Source organism: Piliocolobus tephrosceles, chromosome 14 (genome assembly GCF_002776525.5).
Source record: "Piliocolobus tephrosceles isolate RC106 chromosome 14, ASM277652v3, whole genome shotgun sequence".
NCBI lineage: Eukaryota > Metazoa > Chordata > Mammalia > Primates > Cercopithecidae > Piliocolobus > Piliocolobus tephrosceles.
The window spans coordinates 87,522,681-87,539,931 of record NC_045447.1 but is presented as its reverse complement, the minus strand read 5'-3'; the positions used below and the strand labels follow the sequence as shown (position 1 = coordinate 87,539,931).

At 37.3% G+C, this 17,251-nt stretch overlaps 1 pseudogene; it reads left to right on the top strand.

Moving 5' to 3' along the window:
* The first annotated feature begins 229 nt into the window (after positions 1 to 229).
* Positions 230 to 17,251, top strand: part of LOC111543257 — a 158,703-nt pseudogene continuing 141,681 nt past the window's right edge.

Here is a 17,251-nt window from a genome sequence, read left to right as displayed (position 1 = left end):
GTGCAATTGCAATGGCTCAATCAGCTCACTGCAGCCTGGGCTCAAGCAATCATCATTCCTCAGCCTCCTGAGTAGCTGGGACCACAGGCACTTGCCACCACACCTGGTTAACATTTTTATTTATTGTAGAGACAGGGGTCTTGTTATGTTGCCCAGGCTGGTCTTGAACTCCTGGCCTCAAATAAGCCTTCCAACTTGGCCTCCCTCCCAAAGGGCATGGATTGCAGACATGAACCCCCGCACTTGGCCTACTCTGCAGGTATTTTAATAAGCAAAACCAATTTATAGCTATGAGTATTTTTTGTATCCCCAAACTACAGGTAGAGCAAAAACACTCATGACTAACTCCTGTAGTGTACTAAAGCCAACTCATACCAGATTATATGAGGTGATTGCCACATTTTCAGAAATTTGAGGAGCCTGTTTCTAAACACAGATATTATTAAAAATTAAATTTTAGAAACTTACAACTAAATAACATTAAAAACACAGGAAAGAAATGCTCAGAACTCATAACTTTTAATTATTTTCCTACCATTTACTGTTGCTTAGTGCTTTTGGTCATTAATGTCTATTTTACCTGCATAGTGGAAACCCTATATAATGGTGTGCTTCGGCCCAATCTTCCCAATATCTCTTGCATGGACATCAATTGATGTCTTAAAATAAACCACAGTCGGCATATTTACAACACAAAAATCAACTACAATTTATGTCTCCTATCCCCAGTTCTAGCTGCCTCTTGCTAAACATTTATCAACACATCACTGATAACTCTGAATGTAAGGAAATGTAGCTTAATGGCTCACAATGCAGGCCTCCAAATTTGTGTGCTCTTGTTCATTTTTCTTTAAACTTGTAGTGGCATCAGTTTCTTCATCTGTAAAATGGTTTACAAGTCTCTTGGCAGCACTTAACACTGTGTCTCTACTGGAACATAAAGTGACCAATGAATGCTAATTGTAATCGCTATCAACCATGAGAGGCAGAAATTAATTATAGAATGGACTGTGTTGGAGTTAGTTTTATGTTCAAGAGATTCAGCAAAATAGACAAACTATATTTTTTCAAAATTTGATTTTTTTTACATATAATTATGTCTCAGCATCCAAATCAGAGGCAGAACCTAGTTGCATGCTGAGAAAATTATGGAAAGTAGTGTTTTCATATTTATAGAAGGCTAACATTTGCTTTCCTAATATTGAATTCTTTATTTCTTTCATAGTTATTTTTTACTTTGATAAATACTTTGTGTAAATATAATTTGATCAAATATTCAGCATGATCCAGTGGAAACATTTTGTCATTGAGAAGAACTAAAATTTGATATCGATTCTGTCCCAGCTTACTGCATCTACCAAGTCAAACTGTTTAAGTAATCTGGCCTCCATTTTCCTTATATTTTCGTTGAATAAGTTTGGATTAGCAGCTGAATAATTTTTTTTTGAATAAAATCTTCTGTAGAAACTTACTACATTCAGTTCGGATAGTGCTTAAGATGACGGACGAGATACATGTACCTACTTTCTCTCTCTCTCTCAAAATCCCAGAAAAGGATATAAAAATGTAAGTATACGTGAAAAGTAATGGAAAATATAAAAGCAATATCAGCACATTAGAAATTTAGAGAAATATTATAAAGTAGAAAACATAGAGGGACAATAATCCGATCAGAGAATAACATAGCCAAAAACATGCAGAAGCCAACTGTACAGATAGGAACACAAAGCTCATGGTAAATAAGTGCAGTGAACAGAATGTTCAACAACAAATTCTGCAAAAATTCACTGGAAACCCCATTTTAAACAAATGTATCCTTCTGAGAGTGCTTGCAGCTTAATGGTTAAGGCTTAAGCTCTGAGCATTATTCATTCATTCATTCATTTATTCTGATCTTTTTTGAGAGTTTTTTTTTTTTCTTCTTCTTTTTAAGAGGAAGTCTAAGTTTAGTAATTGTTTCAGGCATCTTCCTTGTCTCTGGCATACATCCTGTAATGATTCTAAAAGGGAAGGTCTGTGGGCAGCGAATATTCCGTGTCCTTGCATGTCTGACACTATCTTATTTCTCATTCAGATTTGGATAACACTTTTGTTATATCCAGACTCAAAGTCATTTTTCCTCAAAACACCGAGGACATTGTTCCCTTGTCTTTGTGCATCTGGGCTGTCAATAAGAAATATGATATATCAATCTGATTCTTATCCACTTGTAGCTACCTTTTTTCCCCTCTTTTTGGAAGATTATAGGATTTTCTACTTTTCTTGATTTTAGTTCTTACTATTATTTTTCTATCGGTGGGACTTTTTATCCCGTTGAGTTCTCAGCACTAGTTTCAGTATGAGGGCTCAGTTTGCTTTCTTCCATCTGTCATACTACCATATTATCTACTATTTCTTTAAATATTGTTCCTCCTCCATTTGTTTTATTCTTTCCTTGTAGAATGTCTCTTCAGTACGTGTCAGAATTCCCTTATATAATTTCCATATCTCTTAACTTTAATTTTAGACAATTTTATTGTTAAATATAACATATAAGAAAAAGTAAGAAGAACTCATGTCCTTGCTTTTTTTTGGTTCTGCTACCCATGTGTGCATTCCTAAACGGGATAGCTTAATTTTTCCTCTTTCTGTACTTTATATAAATAGAAACAAATGGAATATATCATTTTGTTTTTTCCTTTATTTACTTAATAACATGTTGTAAGATTCATCCATATTGTTGTATGTTCACCTTCATTTATTTGCATTGCTTTATAGCCTACCATTGTGGGCTACAATTTACTGTTGACTGGCTTCTACGTGGTTTTTAGTTTGGGATGACAAGCAACGCTGCTTGTATCATGCACAAGAGCATTCACACCTCTAGATCAGTAATTCTCAAACTCTAGCATATAAGAATCACCAGAAGGACTTAACTCATTGCTAGGCCCCGCCCTCACAATTTCTGTTTAAGTAGCTCTGAAGTGAGACCCCAAAAATCTGTATTTCTAAGAAGTTTGCTAGTAATGCTGATTCTGTGTGAACTGCCTCATACAATGAGGTTTCATTTATTTAGCTTATCTTTAATGTAGAACAATAAATTCTATAATTATATTGCACACATGTTGTTGAGTTTATTTTTAGATAGTTGACACTTTTAATGCAATTGTAGATGTGACAGCTTTTAAGTTTAATATTCTGTTTTCTAAGGGTATATAGAAAAATAATTGCTTTATTTATATATTGATTTTGTATCCATCAACCTTGTTACACTGTTATTAATTTTAATTCATTTATCATAAATTTTTAAATATTTCTAACATGGCAACTGTATCATCTGTGGATAATGGCATTTGGATATTTTTTCATCATTTACACATTTTTTCTCTTTGTTGGACTAACTTCAATATTCAATAAAATGTTAAATAGAAATGATTATTGCAGACACTCTAGTCTTGTTGCTGTGTTGTTGTGTTTCCATTCATTTATTTGTACTGCTTTACAGCAATGTCATATAATGAAACAAAATGCATGTTTCACCAGTAAGTATGATGATTACCACATAGTGTGTTTGTTTGTTTATAGATACATTTTGTTTTAGGCTAAGAAAGTAAATTTTACTTCTGATTTTTAACTAATTATTTTTTAAACTATGAATTGATAAGTGATTTTTTTCTAACTATTTTTCACCTATTAATACAATGATTTTTATCTGGTAATCTATTAAAGCAGTGGAAAATGTTTGCTGATCTTTTAATGTTGAACTCATCTTCATAATTAAATTTGTACACACACGTGTACAAATACACAATTTAGATTTAGCTGACTATTGTATTGCTCAAAGAAATGCACAGAAACTCATGAATAAAAAAAAATTGGCCAACAGTTAGTTATTTCTTCAAATGTTATCTTTGACAGGTTTTTGTATCAAGGATATGCAGGTAGAATAAACATTAGTTGAGGAAAACTTAGGAAAACTATGAAACTCATAGTAAGATTGGAAATATGCTTTCCTTAATGCTTGGTTGATTTCACTAAAGAGTGACTTTAGGGTGTGTGTGTGCACATCTGTGTATGTGCTTATGTACAAAAATTTTATGCTGACATTTTAATTATTATAAATTTCAAGCATACAAAGTTGAAAATTCTTATAGTGACTACCCTTCTACCACTTAAAATATTACTGTACTTGTTGTATTATGTATTTTTAAATGCTTTTGAACTATTTAAGTTTTCTAATTTTCTAGAGTTAGATTTGGTAAATTATAGGTTTTTGATTTTATTCAAATCTTCAAAAGTTTTGTAAAACCTTTTTTATGACAATGTTTTATTATCTGTTAAATATATACAAAACCTGTAATATCTACAGTAATATTTGATTGTTAAATTTTTCTTGTGGCTTTTATTTCCACTCTTTCTCTCTTCCTTTTTTTTCTTTCTGTCTTTCTTTATCTTTCCCAGTCTCTCCAGAATTTTCTTAATTTTGATATTTGTTTAGAAGTACCAATGTTTGGCATTGTTAATCTTTTTCTACTGTGTATATATTTTATTTCATTGCTTTATTATGTTATCTTTATTATCATCTTTCTTTAGCTGTTTTTTGAACTTACTTTGCACATCTTTTTCTAATGCATTAAGATAAATGCTGAGCTCACTTTTATCAACCATTCTACTTTTCTTTCATATGTATTTAAGTCTATGGGTTATCTTTTCTGTATTGCTTTACCTGCACTAAACAATTTTGAATAGCATTTATTATAATTCACTTCAAATTATTTCCTATTATCTATTATCATCTCTTCCTAGATATACATTGTTTCTATGGTTTAAGTTGGACACTTAATCCCTAAATCCATATGTAAATGGAATTTGGAGGTGGAGCCTTTGGAAGGTAATTAGGATTAGATAAGGTCATAAGGATGGGGTTTCTTTTGTCTGTTTTATTTTCTTTCTTTTTTTTTTTTTTTGAGATGGAGTCTTGCTCTGTCACCAGGCTAGAGCACAGTGGCACAATCTCGGCTCACTGCAACCTCAAACTCCTGAGGTCAAGTGATTCTCCTGCCTCAGCCTCCCAAGTAGCTGGGACTACAGGCACCCACCACCACACCCAGCTAATTTTTAGTGGAGACAGTGTTTTGTATTTTTGTATTTTTAGTGGAGACAGTGTTTCACCATGTTGACCAGGATGGTCTCCATCTCTTGACCTCGTGATCCACTCTCCTTGGCCTCCCAAAGTGCTGGGATTACAGGCGTGAGCCACTGTGCCTGGCCCTTCTTTTGTATTTGTTGAGATAATTTATGTAAATTTCAGAGTGTAAAGCAACCATGATAACATTGGTAACTCCAGTACCATATGAAAACTAGAAAACTGATGTTGATACAATTCGTAAAATTACTTCTATGCATTCTTATCCCAGATGTTGATTAGTGTAACCACCCTTGCAATCAAGATACAGGAACTGTCCATCAAGGAATGAAAAAGCACTTCATTACTGATCCCAGTGTTTATTGATACCACAGCGTGTATGTGTGTAAGAGATGGGGAGCTTCTTAATTCCAGGCTGGGTTGACTATCCTCCCTTCCCTCTTTGCCTTTTATGGTCACCTTGAAGAAAGAAGGTAGGTACTACTTAACTGTGAGATAAACATAAAAATCTGAGCTGTCTACTTGGCCTTTACTAGTGGAGTTCGGGATGCAGTCCATGGAATTTGGTTAAAGCAGGGCAATTACTATATAAAGTTTTCTGTCTTGTTACGTTTTTTCTTTTCCTGGACCTTTGGCTAGAGAGAACAGACTTTCCTTGGGGCTTTGTTTGCAGCCTTTTACGTTTGCAGGTTTCCATGTGCTACAGCAGGTAGTCTGGGATATATTCACCAAAATAGTAATCGTTACAATAATCTGCATTCTTTTCTTCACCTTTCAGAGTGTTCTCATATTTGTTTTCTATATCATGTCCCTAGTTTTTAGCTGGACATAGTAGAAAGAATAAAGTTCATCCACTCTATTTTTTCCTGGAACTGAAAGTCCACATACATTTGTTTATAAAATGTATTTCTTGTGTTAACCAGGTAAATAAGCCCAGAAAGAAAAAAAATAAAAATAAAAAGCATGCTTGTTAGGAAAAAATAAAGAAAGAATGAAAACTGCCCATCCACAGACAACATGATTATCTATGTAGAAAATCCCAACGAATCTATAAAGAAATGAATTCCTAGAACTAGTCGGTTTAGCTAGTTCTCAAGTACAAGGTCAATACATGAAAACCGATCTTATCTTTATGAACTACCTATGTAAAATTAGAATCTAAAAATTACTTGAAAATGAAATATCACACAATTTCATATAAATACAATAACCTCCAAAAAATGTGTAAACTTCTCACAAAACATGTATGCTATCTGGATGCTGAAAATTACAAAATGCCTATGAAAGAAACAAATGAATATCTAAATATAAGGAGCATTTTATCATTTTAATTGATTGGAGACTCAATTTGTTAAAGATACTAATTCTTTTCAAATTGTTTTATGGATTTAATGTAATATCTATCAAAATTTAAGCAAATTTTTTTCAGATATAGACAAGCTGATTCTAAATTTATAAGGAAAGGCAAAAGAACTAGAATAGCTAAATGAATTCAGAAAGATAAGAATAAAGTTGAAGGAATCATACTGCCCATTTTAAGACTTACTAAAAATCTGCAGTAATCAAGTCAGTGTTATGAAAAGAAAATAAATCTTGGGGCCCCAAAACCACTAAGGTAAAGGGCAAAGTCAAGTTCAAGCTGGGAACTGCATAGGGTAAACCTGCCTTTAATTCTATTCCAAGTCATCCCTCTGCTCACTGAGATAAATGCTTATCTGATTGCCTACTTTGGAAAGGCAAATTGGAAACTCAAAAGAATGCAACCGTTTGTCCCTTATCTACCTATGACTTGAAACCCCCCTCCCCACTTAAAGTTGTCCCACCTTTCCGGACTGAAACAACGTTCATCTTAGATGTATTGATTGATGTCTCATGTCTTAAGGATTACATGTTAAACCTTAAGTCTTGTTATGGTTTTTCATTTCCTGTTAAACTCTTTGGCTAGAGAGTTTAACAAAAAGGTTTAACAAAAAGGGTTTAAAACCAAGCTATGCTCAGAACACCTTGGACACATGTTGTCAGGATCTCCTGAGGCTGTGTCCCAAGTGTGAATCCTTAACTTTGGCAAAATAAACTTCATAAATTGACTGAGATCTTTCTCAGATATTCGGGGTTAACAGTGTGGTGTTGGTGAAGGCATAAACATATAGATAAAAGAAAGACAATAGTGATTAAAGAAAAAGCCACACAAATGTGACTGATTAATCTGACAAAGTTAAAAAAGCCATTCAATGAATAAATAATAAAGGCTTTTCAACGAATGGTATTGGAATAATAGACATCCATAAGCAAAAGAAATGAATCTCACTCTAAACTTTACACCTTATATAGAAATTATGTCAAAAAATATAAAAGAAATTAATTCAAAAATCTAAAAGTAAATTGCAAAAATGTAAAGTGTTCGGAAGGGACATGGGAGAATATCTATGTGACCTTGAGTTTGGTTGATGAGTTCTTAGACATAAAATCAAGACCATAATTCATAAAAGATTAAAATGGTCAATTGAACTTCACCAATTTTTCTAAACTATTGCACTGTGAAAGACTCTGATAAAAAATTTAAATGGCAAGGCATAGAATGAAAGAAAATATTTTTATTTTACTTATGCACCAAGAATTGAAATTCACTGTATATAAAGAATATTCAAAACTCAACAATAAGAAAATATGCAATCCAATTTAAAAATTAGCAAAAAATATGAGCAGCCACTTTGGCAAAGAAGAAATAAGATTAACAAAGAAGAGGTTCAACATTAATAGTCATTAGATAAATGCAAAATGAAACCATGATGATATTCCATTGTACACCCATTAGAATGGCTTACATTTAAAAAACAAAACAAAACAAAACAAACAACTAAAAATATAAAGTGCTGTCAAAGATGCAGAAAAATTGTAGCTCTCAAAACATGGCTGACAGGAATGCAAAATGGTACAATCTTTCTGGAAAGGTTTGGTAGTTTCCTAAACTGGCAAATGTATAATTACCATATGACCCAGCAATCCATCTTCTGGATATCTACCCTAAGAGTTGAAAAATTATGTTTACAAAATAACCTCTACATAAATGTCCACTATTCATAATTGCCAAAAAGTAGAAACAATCCAAATGTCCTCCAAGGGCAGATAAACAAATTGTGGCTTGTGTATTCATACAATAGAATAGTATTCAGCAAGGCGAAGAAATCTGCTTTTGAAATACACAAGACTTTGGATGAATCTTAAAAGCATTATACTGTATAAAAGAAGTCAATCTCAAGACGTTACATACTATGTGATTCCATTTATATGTCATTCTTGAAAAGCCAAATCTGCAAGAACTCAGAAGCAGTCAGAGGTTGTCAGGAGTTATGAGAGATGGAACAGGGAAAGTTTGGAGGGAGATTAAACTGTTTTGTATTTCACTATGATGGTGATAACATTAATCCACATATGTACTAAACAAAAAACTGTGATGCCACAGGAGGAAAAAGTCAATTCTATTACAAGATGCTCTTTAAAAGTAATAAAATATTTATTTCTTAATTCTCAAATATACTGGGATATTTTTAGTTATCTCTTTTTATTAGCTTAATTAAATTGTGATCAGGGGACATATTTTATAATGAAATCTGTTCATTGAAATTAATGGAGATATCCTTTATGGCCACTATATTATTAATAGTTTTAAATAATCTGTGTATATTGAAAAAATGCCTATTTATAAATGTTAAATACGGGGATCTGGGTCTTTCATTAGATCAATTTTGTTACTTAGGTTGATCAATGAATGTCTTTATTGATTTTGTTGTTGTTGCCTCTCCTAACATTTACTGCGAAAGGTAGTATAATTTTGTATAATTATGTTCTTTTGTAAGTATTTTAGGCAATGCTATTAAGTGGCATACACAGGTAAAATTGTATGGCTATGTGACATATGGAACCTTTTATAATTAGAGTAATCCTTTTGTATCTAGTTTTATAATTTAAAGTTTTTTTATTAAAATATTTGCACTAGCATTATTTTATTAGGGTTTACATGGTATATATTTTTCTGTTTTTACTTTCAGCCATTCTATTTTAAATGACTTACATAAGTAGCATATATTTAGGTTTTTTTTTTTCAACCTGCTAATATTGTCATTTAACTGGAGAATTTAGGCCTTTCATATTCAATGTAAGTTTTAATATATTTAGACTTACATCTGCCTCTTTTGGTATTTGTTGATATACATATTCTAGCCTGCTTTTCTCTTGTTTTTTTAATTTTTATGACTGATTATTTTAATCATCTCATTTTCCTTTTCTTATGCAGAATTTATGTATTTTATTCCTTTTGTTTTAGTGATGATCCTTGAAATTGCAATACACATAATTAAATTATCAAATGTACATATGCTTTGACCAGGAAATATTATTATCAAGAATTTATTTTCAGGATTAAGAACAGAGGTACAATAAAATCTTCATCACGATACTCTTCAATATGCTAAAAAATTGAAAAAAATTAAATATTCAACATCAGGTTGTTGGTTGTAAATAAAACTATGCAATAAAGTAATCTGCAGTCATTTAAAGTAATACTTCAAGAGAAAAATTAATGACATAACTACTTTCACAATACAGCATTAAGCAAAAAAGAAAAGGAAAAACCCAATAAAATATCATTGCATATGTATGGACATACACATATATATATGTGAATATACTTGAGTATATATGTATTCGTCAAAAAAAGATCATATAAAAATATTGCTAATAGTAATTATAGCATGGTGATGAGATTATAAGCAAAAGCAAATTTATTTAGTTTATCAGTATTTCATATATTTCAAATGAAATTTTTGTTATCAGCAGAAACATAGAACAATATTATGAGGAAATTCAGAACACAGTGTTTACAGTAAGAATTTAAATGAAAAAATTAATTATAGTGTCTCTGCTATGATTATAGCAAACTAGAAATTGCATATACATATGAAAGTATATTCTAAAGAATGTAGAAGAATTAAAACAGTTAATTTGATACAGTTTTCAATTGTGTAACCATTTTTTTCAGAAACAATTGTTTTTTCTTTAAAAGATGAACGCATAAACTTCACTGAGAGAGACTCTGATGGCAGGTCAAGCAATAGAAGAGGAAATTATATAGATCCAGTATAATTTGTGTTCAAATATAGTTTCTCACTGCACATATCCAGTTGTGTCTGTCAGATACAAACTGTTATTGCTATCATTAGCCAACAAGTAAATCCCTGATAAATGAGCATGCCAGAGGGTGCCCCTTCAGTCATCTTTGGCACAGCCCTGCCATTAATCTAAGGAAAACTTTTTCTGTGATCTTGGAGCCTTACTCATATTTTGTGACCTTGAGCTATAGGCTCCGACATTGCACTAAGACCAAGGATTTGAGGGTTTCCTCACTGACTTTGACTTCAGGCCGATACACCGTTGCAAATTATTTCACCTGCCACCATGTAAGTTCCCTTTCTGTTATAAGCACACTCTCCTATACACACAAATGTAAACACACCCAAATTATTCTCAGAAGTAAAAAAAATATATGGAAAGAAAATAGAAAGAAAAAATTCTTTGGGAAATAGATGTCACATGAAACAACTTTTTTCAGTTACTTTTGTGCTTTTGCTCATTGGTATGAGAGATGGTGGTGTGGAGGTAGACTACTTCTAACATTCTGGTTCGAGATCTGTTTGTTAAAATAATAATAATAAAAAGAGCTTACTCATGGATTTCTTGTTTATCCTCAGAATTACCAGTTCATTATTTAAAAGAAGTAAAAACGTTGTCCATCAGTGGACATTATTATCTATACATTACTTATCTGATTTAAAAAAAAAAAAATTAAGCTGGGAGGATGACGTCCCTGCAGCCCTGACCTCGGCAACTCCTCTTTCCCATGTCCCCTCTCTTCCCTATCAGGGAATCACCACCTATTTCTATGGGAATCGTACCATGGAAGATGGCAAACTGGCCCAGGACTTTCTGGACTCACAGAACCTCAGTGCCTACAACACCCGGCTCTTCAAAGAGTCGACAGAGAAGTGAAGCCCCGCTACAAGGTGCGGCTGGCTTCCGTGCTCGCCACAGAGCCCTCCCTGGACTCCGACGTGACTTCCAAGCTGAAGAGCTACAAATTCCGGAAAGTCCTTTCCAGGTGACCCGGGGGAACTACGTGCCCATCCTCCAGAAGGTGGTGGAGCAGCTGGAGCAAGCCAAGGCGTATGCAGCCAACAGCCACCAGGAGTAGATGCTGGCCCAGAACATAGAGAGCTTCACCCAGGACTCCACAGAGGCCCACAAGAGGGGCTCCCGCTTCTGGATCCAGGACGAAGGCCCCATCGTGGAGAGTTGTATCGGGTTCATCCAGAGCTACCGTGACTCCTTTGGTTCCCGAGGAGAATTTGAAGGCTTCGTAGCTGTGGTGAATAAGGCCATGAGTGCCAAGTTTGAGCGGCTGGTGGTGAGGGCAGAGCAGCTGCTGAAGGAGTTGCCCTGGCCCCCAGCCTTTGAGAAAGACAAGTTCCTCATCCCCGACTTCACCTCCCTGGATGTTCTCACCTTCGCTGGCTCTGGCATCCCTGCCGGCATCAACATCTCAACTACAGTGACCTGAGGCAGAAGGAAGGCTTTAAGAACGTGTCTCTGGGGAAAGTGCTGGCTGTGGCCTGCGCCAGCAGTGGGAGAAGCTCACCATTCTGGAGGAGAATAACAAGGACCTGTACATCCTCTGGAAGGGGCCCTCCTTCGATGTGCAGTTGGACCTGCATGAGCTACTGGGCTATGGCAGCGGCAAGCTCTTCGTGCAGGATGAAAAAGGAGCATTCAGCTTTGACCAGGAGACAGTGATCAACCCAGAGATGGGAGAGCAGATTCAGAGCTGGTATGGAGCGGGAAGACCTGGGATTGCAAGTTCAGCACCATTGCCTCCAGCTACAAAGAGTGCCGGGCTGAGAGCGTGGGCCTCTACCTCTGTCTCCACCCGCAAGTGCTGGAGACCTTTGGCTTTGAGGGCGCTGATGTGGAGGAGGTGATGTGCCTGTACTGGCTCAACATGGTTCGGGCTGGGCTGCTCGCTCTGGAGTTCTACACACGTGAGGCCTCCAACTGGCGGCAGGCCCGTATGCAGGCCCGGACTGTGATCCTGAGAGTCTTACTGGAGGCTGGCGAGGGACTTGGTACCATCACTCCCACCGCAGGCTCCAACGGGTGCCCGGATGCCCGGGTCCGTCTCGACCGCAGCAAAATCCAGTCGGTGGGCAAGCCTGCCCTAGAGCGCTTCCTGCAGAGACTTCAGGTGCTGAAGTCCACAGGGAATGCAGCTGGAGGATGGGTCCTGTACGAGAGGTATGCGGCTGTCACTGATGTGCCCCCCCGAGGGCTTCCTCACCCTCAGGGACATGGTGCTGCTGCGTAAGGAATCTCGGAAGCTCATCGTTCAGCCCAATATTCGCCTTGAAGGCTCAGACGTGCAGCTTCTGGAATAGGAGGCCTCAGCTGCTGACCTCATCCGATCCTTCTCTGAGCGTTTCCCAGAGGAAACGAGTTGGAGGACATCCTCACACAGCTGGCAACAGTCGACTCCGGATTCTGAAAGGGCCCCAGTAAGGTCCCATCTGGCCAGGCTTGTGGAAGATGTGTGTGGCCTCTCCCCCAACTCCATCAAACCAAGGCTGCAAGTGGCCCTCCATTGGTGTGTGTATTTAGGGGCGAGGGGAGGGGGAGGGGCAGGAGCTTGGACCTTGGTACTACCTCAGTTGAGGGTGGTGACATTAACCCCTTCCATTTGTCAGCACCTTCCAGATTGCCAAGTGCTTCCCCTCTGTGATCTCATTTCATATGCACTGCCATATGTGGAGTGAGCAAGACAGGGCTCACCAGCCTGCCTACCAGATGAGGAAATGTCAGTTCTGAAAAGTCACCGGTCTAGATCCTGCAGATGGCATGTGACAGCTAGGGTTCAAAACATTCTCCCCAAATCCAATGCCCCTCACGTATTACTTTTATAACCAGACAAATAAATATTAGAGACAACCACCCAAAAAAGTTAAAAATAAATAAAAAAAAGAAATACCTTCCTTGGTGAAAAGGCTCCAAGGAGATCCCAGTGATTTTCCATGTCCCAGTGTTCACTGATTTTTGTAATTCCCTCCCTGTGATGATTAGATTTATGTGTCTAGGCTATAGTGCCCTACTACTTAACCAAACATCAATCTAGATATTGCTATAAAGGTATTTTGTAGATATGGCTAACGTTTATAATTAGTTGACTTTGAGTAAAGGAGATTACTGTGGACAACATGAGTTGGTTTTGTTCAATCAGCTGAATGTGTTGAGAACAAAAAGCTGAGATGTCTCAGAGAAGAAAAAAATTCTACTTCAAGACTGAAGCTTCAACTTCTGCCTGAGTTTCCAGCTCACCAAACTACCTATGGGTTTCAGGTTTAGAAACCCACACTGTTTTTTGAGCTAATCCTTAAGGTAAATCTTGTGTATGTTCTATTGTCTCTGGAAAACATTGGCTGATAAACTCCCCTTGAGCGTGGGAGAGACTTGTATCTTAATTCTGACTGATAGAATATGGGAAAGGTGATAGCATGTCACTCCTGTGATTGCCTTGTATTTTATAAGATCCTGTCATAGCAGACTAGAAACAAAGTCTTCCCTTGTGGGCTTAATGAATTTATGGTTATGTTGAAGAGGCCCACATAACAAGTAATTTCAGTGGAGTCTATTAATCATGGGCAATTCTGGGACCCGAGAGTGGCCCCCATATGGCAACCAGTAATGACAGGGCCCTAAATTGCATCATCATACCTTCTACTAATAACCCAAATGAGGGAGGAAGTTCATTCTTCCTCAGTTGAGCCTTCAGATGAGCATACATGTTGGCTCTCATTTTGACTGCAACCTTGTGAGACCCTGAGATGATGACCAAGCTAAGCTGTACCTTGCCTCCTGACCCATGGAAACTAGGAGATAATGCTATCAGCTGCTAAGTTTGAGACAATTTGTTATGCAGCAATAAAAAAAAATTAATCCACCTTCCAACACAGAAGTGATATTTTTATGAATAGAATCTATTAGTGTTAATCAGTTTTGATACTTTTTTAACAAAGAAACCCCTTTTTATAATATATAATAATATTAACATAGAACTTTAACTTAGTTTTCAAATGCCATAAAAATATGTGTGTATGTTGTGCTATAAAAGAGGGTGATAAGAGAGACACGGAGATAGGAAGATGTAGCAAGAAAGATGCAGATGGAGGATGCAGAAAGAGGAAAGGATAATTAGTAAATGTGAAATTAATCATGTCAGACTAAAGAAATGACTTTATATACTACAACTCAGACCAAAATGGCATTTAATTGGCATAGATTCTGTAAAATATTCTGTTGAGAAATGTTATTACTTTAGCAAATGAGCCAAAATATGTTGTCCAGAAAAGTAAAATTTTCAAAAATTAACTACAAAAACATGTAAATGTGCTGGGTGCAGTGGCTCACGCCTGTAATTCCAGCACTCAGGGCAGCCAAGAAGGGTGGATTGCTTGAGTCCAGGAATTTGAGACCAGCCTGGGCAACATGGTGAAATTCCATCTCAAAAAAAAAAAAAAAAAAAAAACTCCAAAAATTATCAAGGCATTGTGGCACACTTCTATCATCCCAGATACCAGGAAGGCTGAGGATCACCTGAGCTTGGGACGTCAAGGCTGCAGTGAGCTGTGATCTTGCACTGTTATCTAGCCTGGGTGATGGAGTAAAACGCTCTCTCAAAAAAAAAAAAAAAAAAAATGTAAGGAAAGAAGGAAAGTATACACCTTAGCTTTTTGGAAAAGATTTATATGTACTTTAAAAAAAATATTTGTTGAATTTTGTTTTTCATTTAGAACTATATATAATCATAAGTAAGCAAAACAATCCAGCGTCAAATAGACTTATTAAAGAATCTTACTTTATTTTATTTTTAAGAATTTTTTCTTAGGGATGGGGTGATATAGTTTGGCTATGTGCTCTCACTCAAATCTCATGCTGAATTTTAATCTCCAGTATTGGAGGCTGGGAGTGGTGGGAAATGATGAAATCATTGGTGTGGATTTCTCATGAATAGTTTACCACCATCCTTTTGGTGCTGTTCTTGCGATAGTGGTAACTTATCATGAGGTCTGACTGTTTAAAAGTCTATGGCATCTTGCTGTCTCTGTTGCTCCCCATGTGACAGGCCTACTCCCCCTCTGCCTTCCATGATGATTGGAAGCTTCCTGAAACTTCCCCAGAAGCAGATACCGCTCTGCTTCCTGCATAGCATGCAGAACTGCGAGCCAATTAAACCTCTTTTCTTTATAAATTATCTGATAAAAGGTATTTCTTTCTAGCAGTGCAAGAATGGCCACTAGAAACTTCTCTGGAAAAATGGTGGATAGGAAGTGGGACTAACTTATAGTTCTCCCTGGGATGGACAGAGTAGCATATGGGGATTCACATCGTGAACTTTTGTTCCAAGAACTACCACAGGAACATGTCAGAAAAGCCAAGAGAATCACTGAAGGAAGCAGCTTGCCACTGCAGGCTCTATGAGACCTCTGAAAACCAGTGAGTGTGCAAAGTGTGAGGGGGAATGTTCACCCCCAAGCACACATCCTCACTGGGGAACCTGAATATCCAGATCACAAGAGAAGGATTTGGCCTTGCCTGGAGCTGAGATAAATGTAGAGAGCCAAGTGAACTATGCGGGTAGAGGAAGCACAGGAAGAGCCCTGTGGGCACTCACAGTCCCCAGGGAAGCCATTCCTGACTTTGTCTCACAGCAGTCCTTGGGGAGGGCTTCCAGCCAGTGAAATTGAGGAAAAAACACAGGGAGAAGAAAACTTCCAGCTAAAGTTTGTAACAACTTCGAGCAAACATGAAGTTTTCTAGACAGAATCCAGGGGAGGAGGTAAACCGGGAGTGCAGATACAAGCACAGAAACTGCAGCAGGCAGGGAGGCATGAAACCTGAAAGCCCTGCTTGCTTTCTCAGAGGGGAGCCTTGTATCTTGGGGCAAATTTTCAGCCCTGCTCACTGGCTGCCTGGAAATAAACTAGGTACTGCTGGGGGGACATGATGGCAGTGAGACTGGCCTTCTGGGCTGCATGGAAGGTGGGTGACGCCTGTAATTGGTGGCTTTTCCCCACTCTCCTGGTGACCTGTATGAAGCAGCAGAAGCAACCATGAGTCCCCTGGGAACGTAACTCCCTTGGCCTCAGAACTACACCCCCATCCCCCACGGCATCCACAGCAAGCCCCACCAAAGGAGAGTCTGAGCTCAAACATGCCTAACCCTGCCCCCATCTGATGGTCTTTCTCTACTCACCCTGGTAGCTGGAAATAAAGGACATAATCTCTTGGGAGCTCTATGGCACTGGCCACTGCCTGAGAAACCAGAATACTTATCCAGGTGATCCTATGGCAAGCTTGTGTCCTCTCTGCATTACCACAACTGATGTTCTCTTGAAAGCACTACCTCCTGGCTGGAGGCCAACCAACACAAAACTAGCTCACTAAGCAAACATAAAGCCAAGGACCTCCACAGAGTCCACTTCACTCCCCTGCTACCTCAACTGGAGCAGGTACTGGTATCCATGGCTGAGAGACCTGAAGAAACATCACATCACAGGACTCTTTGCAGACACTCCCCAGTACCAACCAGAAGTCCTTTAGCCTGACTGAGTGGCTAGACCCAGAAGAGAAATAACGATCACTGCAGTTCAGATTTTAGGAAACTCCATCCCTAGGGGAAGGGGGAGAGCATTACAAAAAGAGCGTACCCCATGTGACAAAAGAATCTGAACAATAATCCTTGAGCCCCAGATCTTCTCTCTGACATACTCTACCCACCTGAGAAGGAACCAGAAAAGCAATTATGGTAATATGACAAAACAAGGTTATATAACACATAGAAAAGATCACACTAGCTCACCAGCAATGGATTCAAACCAAGAAGAACTCCCTGAATTTTCAGAAAAAGAATTCAGAAGATCTATTAAACTACTCAAAAAGCACCAGAGAAAGGTAAATACCAACTTAAAGAAATAAAAAAAAAAAAAAAACATAGGATATGGACAAAAAAAAAAAAAAAAAACTCCA